At 49.4% G+C, this 12,165-nt stretch overlaps 1 protein-coding gene across 1 annotated transcript in view; it reads right to left on the bottom strand.

Annotated features, from left to right (window-relative positions):
• Nucleotides 1–12,056, bottom strand: part of LOC128268824 (probable beta-hexosaminidase fdl) — a 28,017-nt gene extending 15,961 nt beyond the window's left edge. Inside the window, exon 1 of the mRNA XM_053006078.1 lies at nt 12,018–12,056. The gene's annotated coding sequence lies outside the window, so the exon portion shown is untranslated. The remainder of the gene's footprint in view (nt 1–12,017) is intronic.
• Nucleotides 12,057–12,165: the final 109 nt, after the last annotated feature.

Here is a 12,165-nt window from a genome sequence, read left to right as displayed (position 1 = left end):
CAAGCGACGAACCCCCCGAAAATAGCGGCACTCTAATGACTCTCTCCCCTTAATATTGTATTATTTTTTTTAGGTTAAACTTACATTCTTCTGTTTGGTTTTGGGAAGTACAAAAACAGTGCCTCAAGGGCAAAATAAAACACCGTAACGTGCGAATCCACATCCACAGGCTTTGGCGTGGCACTCGGTGGCTTCGGTCTGCCCGCCGTGACACTAACTCGATTTCCTTCGCAAACGAAGGGGGTCACACCGCACGGGCTGCGCCCATGGACGCGTTACAACTAACAGACTACGACAAGTCGTAATAAAATATCGACCCAACACCCGGGCAGCCGGTCGCGGCCCGGAGATATTAAATTAATTTATTCATTTTTAATTTCACCAATTAGGCAAATTCACTTCGCGGCGATGCTGTTGTGCCCCGCCATCAACAACATCGGCGCAATGGGAGCGTGGTAGTAGTTACAGGACCTTTGAGGAGCCCACAGAGGGCGGCTCCGCCGAGGTGCTTTTCACGCAGCCCAGTACGATTTTTCTTTTGCCGTGCTCTCGTCGGGAGGTTTGCATGTTGATTGATTTGCGCGTTGCGTGCAGATAAAGGTTGCCCCGCGCCAGACTTAGAGTAAAACATAAACGGTCGCCTTGTCGGAGGGAACAGTGTAAGCACTTTGTCGGGAGACCGACGATTAGGATCTAAATGGCGGGGGGCACACAATTGGAGGCGTCCCGAACCCGTGTGAATGGCAATCGGCCTTAATGGGCCTTTCTCCGAAATGGTTCCGATCCGTAAGAGTTGAACCAAGAAAAAGCATAGGCTACACAGGCACATGGACCACGTGTCCCCACGGGATGCGCTGCATATGCAAATGCAGCGCCCGGCTTAAGAATTCGAGGCACACGGGAGAGGGCCCCCTCAAGAATCTGTGAACACCGATCCACCCGTCGGCAAACCGTGCATATCATTAGATTGTTCCAATGATAGGATTGTTTGTGCGCCAAACAGAATGGGTTTACGCCGTGTCTAAAAGCTACATACTGTTTCGCGTCCCTATGCCAATTTCGATGCAAAAAAGGACGCTCGCCAGGATAACCACTAGTTTGCCGATTCCACACACGTTCCGTGGCGTAACGATTGGTTTGTCGTAAGATGTGAGAAGCGCGCGGGCACGTGCCCTGTGCCCGCCGAAACCCGAAGATTGACATGTCACGGGCAGCACGCTGAAGACGAGCTTTTTGCGGGGGGGAAAGGTGGGACGTCCACTAATGGGACGATGATATCCCTCTTCTGGCGCTGCGTGGTGTGAATGGCTTCAAAATGTGCACAAAGATGTGCGATGCGCGCGATTCATTGCGAAACATAAATATGTGTATGACCGCGAGCGGAAATAAAGTATTCGGTCCGTTTACCTTTAGGTCGGACAAGGCGTAGCATAGTGAGAAGCTATTTTTATCGAATATAGTCTAAAGAGAATAGTCAGAGCGCTGGTGTGGCGGGCATCGTTATCGTGCTATCGATCCGACGTCACCATTGCTACTGCTGGTCGCCGACGTCTTCGTCTTGGGCTTGGAACCGAACGGTGCCTCGGTTCACCGCCGTTTAATAATGCGAAATCATACCGATCTGCCATTTTGATTTTCATCTCCAGCGAGTCACAATGAAGCGCCATACAGTGCCGTGTCTCCGGAGGGCGCCATGACGTTGCATTGTGTGTGGTAACAGTCATTTGTGTTGTCAATTCATCAATCAGCAGCAAAATTGAGTTATCTCAAAGCACCAGCGCGCATCGAGGAACACAACCAATGAGATGGGTTCTTAGGGCTTTTGGGACTGTTCGTGGTTAACTGGGCCTTTTTAGCACAACAGTTATAACTTTGATTGGTGCCCGAAGAGATCCTTCAAATTGAGTTTCCAAACTTCAATTATTGTATGAGTGAAACTACGAAATCTGACGATAGTGTGTCCTACTGTGCTGTTCAATAAGTTCGTAGCCTCTGGTATTCGGCCGAACAGAGGGCACTGCTACAAGTCTCATTTTTTGTTATTGTATTACTACACTCTTCATATCACATCGTTCAATAAGTCCACAGACTAGCGTAGAAATGGCGCTAATAATGCCATTTATATACCGACGTTCGGAAGTACCAACCTTCAGATGAGGTGTGTCAAAATTTAACGTAATTCGAAACATAACCAAGAAAGCTATAGTGGTTAAAGTTACGCTACCTTTGCAATCGTGAAAAAATGGACCAAAACGAGTTTCGTGGGTTGATAAAACATTGTTTTCTAATGGGAAACAAAGACTGTTCAAGCTCAGCAATGGCTTGAAAAACGTTATCCGGACTCTACTCCGTCGAAACCAACAATTTTTCGGAGGTATGCTGACTTCAAACGCGGTCGTGCTGATAAAAATGATGCGGAACGTTCGTGTCGGCCAAATGAGGCAGTAACCCCCGAAAACATCAAAAAAGTATTGAAAATCGTGATAAGTGACCGCAAAATGAAAGTGCATGAGATAGCTAAGATGGTGAACATGTCAACTGGTAGTGCATTTACTATTTTGCACCAAAATTGGCTATGAAAAAGGTTTTTTTCAAATGGGTGCCGCGTTTGCTCACAATGGAACAAAAGCCACCATGGCACAATTCAATCAAAACGATGACCAATTTCAACAAATTAGGCTTCCAACTGCTCCTCATCCTCCGTACTCGTCGGAGCTGGCCCCCAGCGACTACTGGCTCTTTACGGATCTCAAAAAGATGCTCCAGGGAAAAAGATATGGCTCAAATGAGGAGGTGATCGCTGCTACTGAGGGAAATTTGGGGTCAAAAGACAAACCGTTCTAAAAACATGGAATTGAAAAGTTAGAGAAGTGTGGAATGATTTTGGAGAGTGTGGAGAATTTTGCCGATAAAATGTTGTTTTCATAGTTAGTCCCGGGACTTTTTGAACGATGTGTTATGAACGTATGGGAAGTTTCATTTCCATCGATCACTTCGTTTTTTTTTGGAAGCCATGTTACTGCGTCACAAATCACGTACCGTGCAGTGATTGCATTTTTATTTTTGGAAGATTTAAAAACAAAGAAAATTTATAAACGAATTTTGAAAGTGTATAAGGACTCTTCGTCTCGAACGTCACAACACAAACACAACACCTGCAATCGTAGAAAAAATACAGGATATCATATTGTAAAATCGTCGAATTACTGAACGAGATTTAGTGCAAGGCTGAATAATAAAGTGTACTAAATAATAGAGTGTGTTTCAAACCATAAAATTGTATTTTTTTTTATCGAGGCTACGAACTTATGGAACAGCCTAGTATACATTAGCCAATAGAATCGTACCAATGGATGGGTTTATGTAAGATAGTTGTGAAAGCCTAGGTTAATCCGATCGTATTAACAAATATCCACAGCTTTGTGGTGATGATCACTTGCTGAGTATCGTTGTATTGAATACTGAATTAGTCGCTTCAAAGCATGTTCGTTGCGATTCAGCAAGTTCAATATCCCGTCCCAGCTATCTCCCGACAGGTTTCTTGTCGCTTCTGCTCCACCAGCTGCAACATTTCTTAAGCATTTTTAGTGACTGGCTGAACCCAAAGCGTCGTGTACATTCACATCACGCAAGTGAGCCGAACAAATTCGTCCCAACTCCAGTGATCACTAAGAGCATTCTAACCGTAAGCTTTATAAATTTTTCCATGGCTTTGGCATATTTTAAACATGTGACTTATTACAAGTCTAATCCACCAACTAAGTCTGATGTTTTTATTCTATGAAAGTAATCTCCATCGTCCCAAACGGACTATTGTAACGGGTTCCTCCGAGACACTTTGTTATGCTCAGACACGATAAACGGTGTTAACTCCCAGACCATTCGGCTTAATGATGTTACCGTGGCTGTCCTTCACATCAAGCTCTGTCTCTGGCGCCTCCACATAAGTACTTCCGAGCTTGTATATGTGTGTGTTCCTGGTGTTGCAACCGCTAACGATGCTGTTCGGCGGCTGCATAAACCGCCAACCGCCGAAGCGCATCGCGCGGCCAGCGCGTTGACTTCCGGTGGGCGAAAATAAAAACCCACCCCGTGCTGTTCTTGGTGAACTTTAACGATTCTCTAACAAGCGGTGCCAAAGAGCGTGCCGGCGCGGTACTCGTTTACGGGTGGAAGAGGAAGGACAGAAGATGCCAAATCCATATCATTTTCGCGCCTCGCACCTACCGCAGGGCTCTAGTTCAAAGCATAGATTCTAATGAATTCTCTGTTTTTGCGATCCGCGACCTGTGTGTGTGGTTTGTTTGTGTCTCCGAGAGCACCGACCGAAACTGGAACGCCCATCCGGGGTTGCATCCGAGTGCATCCTGTTGATAGTATCTTTCGGTTGGGTCTTAAACCCACGAAGGTTCTTGGGGACGGAAAAGCCTACACCGAAGGAGTACATTTGGATAATGAAAAAAATTGTTTTCCACCGCAACCGGGGATTTTGGTGTTGATCCACTTTGCGCCACGTCAATGAGAGAGAGGACCCCGATTCCGATTAATTGCAAAAATAAGACAAAATCTTCTGTTCCTGATTTATTTGTGAAGAAATGCTGCTTCGAAGGAACAAAAACTCAAGGATGAATGTGAAATCTGTCTTCTAGTGTGTGCCCGATGACCGTCCTCCGTCCATTTCCTCTCCGAGTGGCAGGGGTGGCCATTTTCGCTCCGTCTGAAGCGGAAGCGGTTCCTCTCGGCAACGTTATAATTACACTCTGGTGACATGTAATTTAGCTAAGCACCACCGGTCGACACATTTTTCCCGTTTCATGGCCCTGCAGCAAGATGCACGATGCCGCCACCCGTTTCCGGTGGACAATCCCCCGCTTGGCGTGGGGCTTTCTGCACGGTATGAACGTAAAAAGATGCTTTCGATGCGCGCCCATTCGTTCGCCCATTAGCTTGGCTTTGGTCTTCGCCGCCGCCGCCGGATGGCCTCCGGCTGTTTGCCGGGTGTTTGAAGGTGCATCGGTCACCTTGACACTCGCCGTACCGTGGCCTTGCCCGGTGCAGAAGTTGCACGGTATGCAGTTCGGAATGGAAGCACACCATGCGGTGGTCGAGCACACGACGAGTCGAGTGTGCTTTCGGTGGACCAACACACACAGCACCAGCAAAGGAGAAGATAGAAAATAGATTAGAAGTTAATCGAACGGGCGAAAGCACATGCCGCGGTGACCCGGTGCCTTTTATGCTGCAATCTCGTGTTCCCGCAGCCCGGAGAATTGCAATTCATTGCCACACGCCAAGCTCGCGGGGATTAGCGCGGGGATTGACAATATTTGAAACCACTTTTCTGTTGACTTACGCTCGATTAAAAATACGATCTTTCTCGATCTCGAAAACAGTCGACTCCACAAAAAAAGGACACTCGAGACACAAGTTGGTTGTGTACAGGGATTATTTAAATTTTACACTTTAAAAAGCTTTTGAGCGGCAGCGGCACGGGACTATTAACGGGAAAACAATGCCCCCGGGGAAAACAAGCTTTTAATCATCCCTAGAAAAGATTTCTAAATTTTGCTCCTTCGCGCTCGCCAGTTCCTTTGCGCCGGACATTTGGACACCCTTGAAAGAAAATCGAAACGTTTTTTCCAGACACCGTGCCCACCGGGCATTGGTGGACGAAAAAAAAAAACACGAGTTCCCTGCTCTTTGCAAACTTTGCACAAAACCCAATCAATTAACCTTCGTCTCGGCCGCCGATCGATGATCGCGTTTGGGTACAACCGGCCGTGGGGTCGGCCCATCCGGCCCTGCAACTGACAAGATTTTTGTGTGAAAACATCGTCGTCCTTTTTAAGTTTTTTGTTTTTTTTTTCTATGGATCGTTTTTCCTTCATTAGGTTTGCGCGCGCCCCCTGACTGATAATGGATTTTCCACCGTTCCGGCTTTGAGCTGTTTACAGCGAGCCGTTGCAGCACTTAATCCGCTTCCGGAAAGCGATTGTTTCCGGAAACCGCGTTTTGGGCAACTTCACGGTTTCCCCCCAGCACTAGGAACGGAACTTACCAATCGACTCACGGCTCAGGACTTCCTTCCCGTGTTTGTGAAAAATACTTTCCACTTTTTGTCAGTTCTTTTTTTTGTTCTATTATGTCACTACGCTAAGTACACTCGGGAGCAACAAGTTTCTTTTCTTTGTCCCGGACGCCCGCCCTGTGTCTATTTGTTTGTGGAAATGTTCCTGGGAAATGGAAAAGAAATCGACAGCGCTCGATACCATTGGCCCCCCGCCGGAACGGAACTCCCAATGCGGGACAAGGTTTCGAGAAAAGTCGTTCGCTTCGTAGGAAAGTTGTGGCACGTTCTGTAAATTCTTTCTTAAGCCTGGTCACCGGCATTAGTGCACTGCACTACATCCTGTGTTTGTGGTCTTAACACACCCCGTTTCACGCCCAGTCTCTGTCTTCGATTCACAAACAACGTTGGTTCTCCCATCGGGACACAAGGGTCACAGTGAAAAATTATGTTCGAGCCACGCCAAAGTCATCAGGAGCCAAGAGCGTGTCCCTTTATACATCCTGCATGTCATCAAAAACTGGTCAGAAACATATCCCATTCCCGGCACCGGCGTCGTGTTGGAGAATTCCAATCCCGGATTTCTTACGGTCTTGGAACGGTTTTTTGTTTAGCTTTTCGCGTACGCTTTTCCATTCCAAATCATTTAATGGGAGGGACGCCACCACAGGGGGCACACTCTCGTAAACTATTGCAAAATAGTGACCACCACCAGTGCCCCGGTTTGTGTTTGAGTGCCGCAGATAGGTCCCCGACAGATCTTGATAGGTCTGCCAAGCCAGGCCCCCCACCAGCCAGCAGAAGACACAATAAAAACTTATTACCTGTCATAAACAGTAATGAATTTATGCACCGTTTTATGCGCTGCCTTTCGCACAGCACACAGGATAGTTTATGCCTCACCGACCCGACCCGAGCCCGAGTTTTGTCTAAGCCGTCTAACAACAATGGTTGTTTTTTTGTTGTGATGTCATTTCTCTTTCACCAAACGTAGACAGTAGACTCCAGAAATTAATGTATAAGAACTATGCAAATTCTTGGAAAGGAAAGGAAATTTGAATCACTTGCTATGTTTTTCAGTTTAATTGTTAGAAAAGCGTAAGCTGCTGCTTACGGTGTGCAAGTGCACCTTTTTCCATATACCTAGAGCCGGATATCCTTTCACAAAAATTAACTAAAAATTGCCACCTTTTTTGCGGTTCGCCCGTTTCTCATTCAGCACAAAGATGCTAAATAAATGCGCACCATACGCCAAGAGAAGAGCTCGCTTTTCACTCCACAGAACAGTAGAAACCAACAGCGACAGACTTGAACCATTCATACGGCCATCAAAAAAGGCTCTCTGTTTGTGCGCATCGAGAGGATGGATCCGTTTTTTTCCCGGTTCCCGCGATCTGGGCCAACAATCCGTATCCGTTGCGAAAAGCGATGCTGAAATTAATGTTTCGTTCCGCACAAAGGGGCCCGCGTATTGTGGTTGTAGTGCGGCCACAATAGTAATGGGAATGTCACTTTGACTTGTACCTGGGGTTCTATGTTCTGGTTCTGCGCTGCGCTATCGGAGAACGTGTTTATGAAGAACTAAAGTCATCTATGTTGCCTTAAGGGAAACCACCCAAGCAAAATAGTATCTACGGGAATTTTGAAGGCCCTCCTGGACTGGTGACTGAAGGAAGCCAATTCATACTCCAAAACTCGGTCGCGTTTGGACGCCAGAAAAATAGCACGGTTCTTCCGGATCGTAACTCAGGCGCGCCATTTCGGGCGCACGCAAGCGAGATTCTTTTACGATTTAGCCTTACACAGTTTAGCATCTTGAACCGCGCGGAGTACTCTAATCTGCAAACGGTCGGTTTTTTCTTCTTCCTCATACCAAATTGCGGCCACAAGCCGGGCGGTTCCTCTCCCGCCGGATGACCCTGGAATCCGGCGTCTTATCACACGAAGAAGTTGCTCGTAAAAGGCGTACTACGCCACGACGCCGATTGTTGGCGCTGGCCGGTAATCTCGCCCGGGGGGTGTGAACTTTCGTATGCTTTATGCCCCGAGACACCACCACTCCGGGCTCTAAGCGGGGCCAAGGGCATCTAGGCAATTTACTCTGGAGCCCCCCGCTAGACCATCAGCGTCAGGACCTACGACCTTATCGCGTTTGTGTGCGGCCGGCGGAACTCGGTTTCTCAATCGATTTACCGCCATCGGTGCATTGGTAAATTTTTGTAAACTTTCACCCGGCCACTAATCGAACAGAACATTTACGGAGACCCGTGGATTCCCCGTGTAAAAGTCGTGAAAAAGCCGCCACGCAAATCATTTGTGGCGTGGCGTGAAGAGCGCATAAAAAACCCTCGGGAACGCGATCCCGAGAACATCGTGTAAAATGGTTCAAAAAACGACTGCGGTTAATGCGGATGGGAGGCTGGCCATAAAACCGGAACCGGAACTATTTTAGGCGAAAATGTAAGAACCAATAACTGTGGAGTAATAAACGTCTTTCCCAATCTTTCTCCCTTTTCGTCCCAGCAGCGCCATGCTGTCGGTGGTCATCACGGTGGTGTGCTTCGTGTGCTACTGCTGCCACCGGAACATCAAGAAGCGCTCCAACTCCCTGTACCGGCAGCAGTGGCTCGAGACGGAAGCGAACATGGAGATCTACAGTGTCGAACAGGTAACCGCCCCCCGGGTGGGGATTATTAGGGGGACTTTTGAGGTCCATCTACCAAAAAGAAAACACATCCCGAGTGGCCACAGATCACAACAACAGCATAAAACCACAAAACCGCGCGTCCCTGGTGAAGGCGAAACCCGGGGGGGGGAGGCCATTAAACGAATTAAGTACCAATTTCAGTGTCACAGAGGAGAGCGTGGTTCGATTTCAAACCCGTATCCGTCAAAGAAATGGAAAACGTTTCGTAAGATCTAGAGTTTTCTCTAGTTTTCTGCCCATTTTTTTTTGCTTCTATTCGTGCGTCTTCCGTCTCAAATTAATTTAATTTTCATCATTGACTGTAAGGGTGGGTCGCTGGCCGCTTGCCTCGCATGGCCCTTCACATCGGCGTGCACATCAAACTGGGTCATCCGACGAAGAGATATTTTTGGGATCCATTAAATATTTATAATCGCTCCCGCCCCGCCCGAGCCGAGCGTCTTAGCTTAAGGGTTTCCCCGTGTGTCCCGTGTGTTTTCACGGGACAGGCAGGCAACAGCAAGCCAAACGCGAGTGAAGGAAGCTAGAGGCTGGCTAGAGAGGTTCGATCAAAAGAATCAGAACGTCCACCGGAATCGATACGTAAAGTTGCAGTTACAGAAGAGTTACATTGGCATTAGGTCATTCTGTGGTCTTTTAGAAATTAAGTGCAATCTGGAATGCTGAGTGCCCTAGTGACATAAAGCATATTCACGCAGCACGCGGCCAATGGGCCAATGGAACATAATTTATGCAGCAACCTTGGGCGCCCAACACTTTCCTCGTAAACAACAAAATCGAACCCAAAATCCTGGCGGCCCCGGGGATTAATGAAGTGGAACAATGGAATGCAATCAAACCGGAGAGCGCGGCGCGGCGGAGAGAGTGAGCAAATCGGGCGGGCGATAAAATCGACCACAATGAACGGTTTGCGGGGATCGCTTAGCTCTGTTCAATATTCATCACCCCGGATTGCTGGCCGGAACACACGGAAAGAAAAGGCGAAAACGCAAGGACGCAATTAAAGTAGTGGTATTCCTCCTTCTAACTTTGCTCCGGCGGACGCGGGCTGGCGGGCGGCCGGGGGTAATGAAAATTAATTGCCCTGTTTACGACAAGTGTCCCGCGGCCTCCCCGCGACCCCCCCCACGCGCGGGTGTGTTTCATTACGCGCCGGTGACACAGGCCGGAGTGTGGCGTCGCCCGCTTGAGCCCAAGCACACCAAAGTAGTTTAATTAATTTATGCGCATCAAGAAAAACGCGGTGCCCTTCTTGAGCCGCCCCTGAGAACAGGTGACGGGCCACTCGGAACCGTCAGGTGCATCCAGTGGAGTTTAATTTTTGTTTTGTCATTCGCAGCGCACCCATTCCGCGCCGCGCGTTTAATTAAGTTACACTTCTTTCGGCAGAAGGCCCCAAACTCCCGTCTAACGTTTAAAACTTCTTTCTCCTTCACAGTGCTACGATCCTCCGCCGTCCAGTGCGGCGAGCGGATTCTTCCTGGATGGTGGCAGCAGCAGCGGTGGCGACTATCAGGCGCTACCGGTCAACGTAAATCATCCGGCGTCTCACTTTCCGTTTCCGTACCACCACCACGCGACGCTACATTACCCCGGTGCGCTGGGCTATCCGAATGGCCCCCCACCGTCTTACGATGCGGTCGTGGCCCAGGACGAGCTGCTGCTGGCCAGCGTCTCCCGACGGAAGGAAAGCTTTCACGGGGCGATGACCGAATCGGGTGACTCGGGTAAGGCCGGTGCACCGAAGGGAACATTCCGGCGGGTGTCAACGGATGACGATGATGACGATGAGCCGGACGCCGGAGAACCACTGTGGCGGGGTGGTGACGATGCAACGGGTGCAACGGCGTCCGGCTGCAGCTGCAGCACCATCGCCCCGGGGGGCCCCCCGGGTAGCCAGGTACTGCCCATTTACTGTCGTAATTGTGGTTACTTTGTGGAACCGAGTTCATCGCCCGAATTGCCCCCCATTATGGTCGGGCGTTGCACGGACACCGACCACGGACACCGTTGCCACCTACCGCCGTTGGTCGATTACGAAACGCAATCGGCGGTGGCGGCGGCGTCGGTGGCGGATACCTTCAATCGAAACATTGTCATCGATGGAGGCACCCCCGGGACGGGGAAGCACCCGGGCCAGAACGGTGGCCAGCGATTGGACGCGATGAACAACAACGACGGAGACACTGGCACCGCTGCTGCTGGACCATCAGCTAATGAGGCGGGGAGCAGCGAAAATAATAACATTATGAGGAGTGACGGTGATGATGGACCGGGTGGTCCGGAGAGGTTTACGGGGATGGCCTGCGGCCCGCGAGGGAACGACGATGCTAATCTGATTGACATGCGGGAGGCCACCGGTGGGGTGGGTGATGCAACGAGGGTCGTCAACGGGGAGGACATCCGTCAGTGTCGTATCATGTCCAATCAGGACGTGGATCATAGCGACGAGCGGCTCAGTTACTTGCACGCTGGCTCCGAGAACCGGAGGCAGGCCACCGAGGACCAGGCGAACGGTAACGGTGGGACCGATCCGGGTCGGGGCCGGGCGAGCGACGTCTCCAGGCAACTGCTGCGCGAAAACGGAGTGCTCAGGCTGGACATGAGTCAAATCATCGACAACACGGGTCTTCCCACGTACGAGGCCGCCTTAAAGCTGGAGTCGAGCGGATACGTGTGAGCCAGTCCTGGCCGGCCAGAAGGAGCAGACTCCCAGGAAGACCGACCTTCTTTTGGTGTACATTTCATTCTTAGCGCGCTGCCGGATGTTTGCATTCCCGAGCGGACGTAACGTAACGATTTCTACCGTAAACGCACCCAGCTGAGTAAACAAACGGAAGGCGCACGCGCACCAGGCTTTAACTTGGCCGTAGTGGCCACCACCACACGAAATTAATGTAAAACATTGCGCAGAAATCAATTATGCGTGGATGTAACACGTAGTGTAGATGATGTGTACCTTTTCTAGTAAATCAGTGTGCTCGTGACGTAGGGTGACGTTGTTTTTCAATTGTAAATAAAGTGAACGGTTAGTAAACAGAAACCACAAATAAGTCTACTTCAAAACTCTACGACAACTACTCATCTAAACTCTAAAACTAGTATCGTGTTTTTTGCGGACCACTCCTTTCGATACGTTTCAATCAGACGAACGCTGATAAGAACGGCGGCCTCTAGAGTACTATACAGTGCTGACAAGCGACGACGCAGCGGAGCGAGCTGCAGAAAATGTTCGGAACTCACGCGATAAAAATTAGATCCCTATACGTCTACGGTCGCCAGTGCTCCCTTCTTACAGCGACAGCGACAGCGTTGCGGGCGAACATTGAAACGCAAGACGTGGCACTCCTCGCGGCCTACAAGGTGATTTGGCAATGGCCTACAACACGTA

The sequence above is a fragment of the Anopheles cruzii genome, chromosome 2 (genome assembly GCF_943734635.1).
Source record: "Anopheles cruzii chromosome 2, idAnoCruzAS_RS32_06, whole genome shotgun sequence".
In the NCBI taxonomy this organism is placed as follows: Eukaryota; Metazoa; Arthropoda; class Insecta; order Diptera; family Culicidae; genus Anopheles; species Anopheles cruzii.
This window is presented reverse-complemented; position numbering and strand designations above follow the sequence as displayed.